General features: G+C 31.8%; 1 pseudogene; it reads right to left on the bottom strand.

The window, feature by feature from the left end:
• Positions 1-2,461: 2,461 nt before the first annotated feature.
• On the bottom strand, positions 2,462-3,685 carry LOC108465633 (amino acid transporter AVT6E-like; annotated as a pseudogene).
• Positions 3,686-4,014: the final 329 nt, after the last annotated feature.

Below are 4,014 nucleotides of genomic sequence, written 5' to 3'. Positions count from 1 at the left end.
TACATTTAAAAATATTAAATATTAAAATCAAACATTATTAATATAAAAATAGTAATTTGAATATAATAATATCAAAAAGAATCGTAGTTTAATTTTTATAAATATATTGGAAATAAATTAAGGTTATATAAATATTCAATAGCGATAGAACTTTTTCAAGTCTTTTGAATTTTTAAGATTCATCATACATGGCATTGTTACACCTAGGAGGATCCATTATATCTTCCATTTCGATATAAGGCAACCCGTCAAAGTTTCCACCTATATACTTTGAATCTTTAAAATATTTAAAATAAGGTTGAGAGAAGGTTAGCTATTGCTGTAATTATAATGGACAAGCAAGCTACATATATGGTAATAAAATTAATTCATACTTATTCATACTTAAGTTGAATCAAATAATAATTAAGTTGAACCAAATATAAAAAAATTAATTTGAAACAAAATAGTTCTGCTCCAAACAGAACCAACAATTAAATCTTTACAAAATTGCAACCCCAAAATATTAATTTTTCCAAAATTATCATGATAAAACTATTATTGATTACAATTTTGAAATAAAACGTACCTTAATAAAACGTACCTGGTCTACTCCTCTCTCACCAAAGAAATGAGGTGGAGTCCAAAAAGTAATATTTGTTAAGTAATTTAAAGTGAAAATGCATAGAAATAAGGAAAAAAATTTAGCAACGAAACCTGTACGTACCTAGAACAAATGTTAATGGCTATGGTGTATTTAGTTGCACCAAATATTATTTTAGGTGCTCGATAGTACCTAGAATAGATGTAAGATTATAAGAGTAGCACCAAATATATTTCAGTTTAAGTAAATACAAAAACTTTATCTATATCAGTACCAAATATTAATTCGAAGATTAAATGGCAGCTTCAGTTGAACCAATACTTACAGGAGGAGCAGAAGCAAGAAATGAAGGTGTACACCTCAAAAAAATCAGCAAAAGCGCATCAGATAGAAAGCACACTTATCATCAATGGGACAAAGGAAACTTAAGGATGTGATGACAGGAACTACTCAATAAGACACTGATTATCACGTGTTCTTATTCATGCTTATTCATCTTCAAATAATAGTTAATACTATTTTGATAAAAATTAGTTATAACTTTTAAAGACATTTAAAAATATTAAATATTAAATATTAAAATCAATTGCTTGAACCCCAATCAACTGGAATTTGCCAATGACCATGAAAAACATCATAATATATTGAGTCTTGCTGCAATTTACTATATCCAATATAAGCTTGCCATTCTAAATACCATTATCAGTGCCATTTTCTTCCTTCACCATAGCATTTATTACCTTCAATCGACATCTCATTTTATAATTAGAAATTGAAAAGCATTTTCAAACAAAATATAACAATTTTTTTATATAAAACGTGAGCAACAAGACAGCATTAAACTCTTAAATAAATCTAAGTCCACACTAAACACATAAGTTGGATAGAAACATGAAAACAGACCAAAAGAACATCTAAAAAACCAAAATGGAATCACTATTATTATGTAAACATGAAAATGCACAGCCTTAAGCAAACTAACTTTGCATGTGCAGAATCATACTCCACAAAACTCATAAACATTAACTTCTCCTAACCAGAATACCAACTTTATGTTTACAGAGGCCTTGATGAAAACTAACATAACTGTTGATATATAACTTATCTAATAAGAATCACAGAATATGCAGAAAGTACCTGAGTATTTAGTATCAAGAGAACCATGTATTCAAAGGAAAAGAGCCAGAAATTGATCAATGTATGCAAAACTTGGTCTATATTTCAAAACTGGAGTAAAGCTTTCATCTAGTACCAAATACATACTTATATGGAGACACAAACACACAGGCATACATCTTCCATTACCTAAATCATTTCTTGCAAATAAAAGATAAGTAAGCTTCTACAGAAACTTAACGAAGGAAGCCAAATCGAGACAAAACACAAAAAGAGTGGATGAAATAAGCTTAAAATTTAGGAATGTAATTAAAATGTTAATTAAATGTTAGGAAAAACATTAAAATTTAGGAATGTAATTAAATGTTAATTAAACATTAAAAACATAAAAGGAAAAACATGTTGAAAGGAACATAAATGTTAGGGAAGACAATGTTTACCTTGATTGAATTGGAAATGTTTTCTTGAGGGTTTATTTAGAGATGCTTGGGATTGATCTCTAATAATGTCGAGAGACTAGCCTACTCATTGCATTTGAAGAACAGAAGTCTATTTCTGGTCGACAAAACAATCAAATGAGTTCTAAAAATAAACAACATTTAATGATTGGTATAATATTAATTATATTTGCTAATAACAGGTGGGAATAAACAAATAAAATGATAAAAAAAAACAGCCAGCAATTTGGTATAACATTAACAGGAGAAATATGACCAAGCTCAATACCATTAAAAGACAGTAAGTTACATTGTATACATATTATCATTGCAATTTGGTATAAATATTCCCGATTATCGCAGCAATGCTAACTATCACAGCCAGTATTAACATTAACCACGATAAAAAATTTTCTACTCTGCTCAAGCTCATGCTCTCTTCTTGCTGACTTATCCTCAATGCAATTAGAGCAGGAACGTAAAATCTAAGGAAACAACTGTTGTTGCTCCAAAAATTTGAAAGCTGTCCATATATTTGGGATCATAGTACATCCAATATATATAAGCACTAACAATATTATTATTAATGCCAAAGACCTTTTTTTACTCTCCGTGAGAGGAGTTGATCCCTCAAACACCAAGTTATCCATAGTTTGTCGTAGGGAAAAGTGAATAACAAGGAAAACCAGAACCAAATGAAGAGCAAATATAATTCAAAGCAGTGCTAAAACGAATTCCCAGATTCCTATCAAAATTGGTCAAAACATCACCTTCAAGTCCTTTCCAAAAGCAAATACCACGATATTGTTGTTCGGGCATAGACCACAACACAAAGAGCGCCAGTGATCCTCCCACCGATTCATCTTTTGAGGAGATTGCCCTTCGAGCTCATTGTATATAGGTTGAACATTGAAATGGCAAACATATGCATTAGTCATAATAGGGATAACTACTAGTAAATCCAAAATTTCCATTTTCGATCCAAAATCTGGGCTCATCCTTGGAGCCTCTAGCTTCCTTCAATAAGCTTAATGAATGCAACAGCAAAGCAAACCACAACGAAAACAACAATGAGAGCTACCAAGCAACAAAGTCATGCTCAATGAATCAATCCTATCTAACACGCAAAGTGGAGCAAGAAAAACAACCATAACAACCAAAACAAATAACTTCCTATGATCCCAAAAACCATGTCCTAACCACTGATCGAGAACCCCAATATGACGAACCGAACCAGACATAACATCACCCATAATAATCAAATAAACTATGAGGACACCTACATTGTTGACAATTATCCAAATCTCAGACAAAACCCTAGCAGTTCTCCCCATTGCAATTTGCACAACTTCCCCATAAGATCTAGCTTAACAAGAAACCGCAAACCTAACTCGACAGTAATTTCAGACAAAATCCCAATCAAGATTATCAAAAAAATCCCTAAAACAAGCCCTAGAACCTTCATAGTAGCAGGTAAAGCCATGATTCCAGCACCACTAATTGTGGTGGTTAAGTTAAAAACAGCACCAGAAACACTAGACCCGGTGGTTTACATAAAACAAGGGTATAATCATCGAGATCAAACCCATTTCAAACCATTTCAAACAAAAAAACAAAAGGCAAGTAATACAGTAACTACACATTAATCTGAAGGGGACTCAAAAACTAACCATTTCAAACCCATGAAGCATATGACGGTCGACGAGAGGAAAGGGAAAATAGTTAGGGATTTTGGGGATGGGGGAACAGATTAAGGGAAAAAAAAAGGGACTTGGGGAAAATGTTAGGGATTTCGAGTTTGGGGAATTAGGGGATGATTTGGGGAAAAAGAAAGAGGTGTTTTTTATTTTAGGGATTTACGGAAAGAAGAGACGAAAT

The sequence above is a fragment of the Gossypium arboreum genome, chromosome 11 (assembly GCF_025698485.1).
Source record: "Gossypium arboreum isolate Shixiya-1 chromosome 11, ASM2569848v2, whole genome shotgun sequence".
Taxonomy (NCBI): domain Eukaryota; kingdom Viridiplantae; phylum Streptophyta; class Magnoliopsida; order Malvales; family Malvaceae; genus Gossypium; species Gossypium arboreum.
This window is presented reverse-complemented; position numbering and strand designations above follow the sequence as displayed.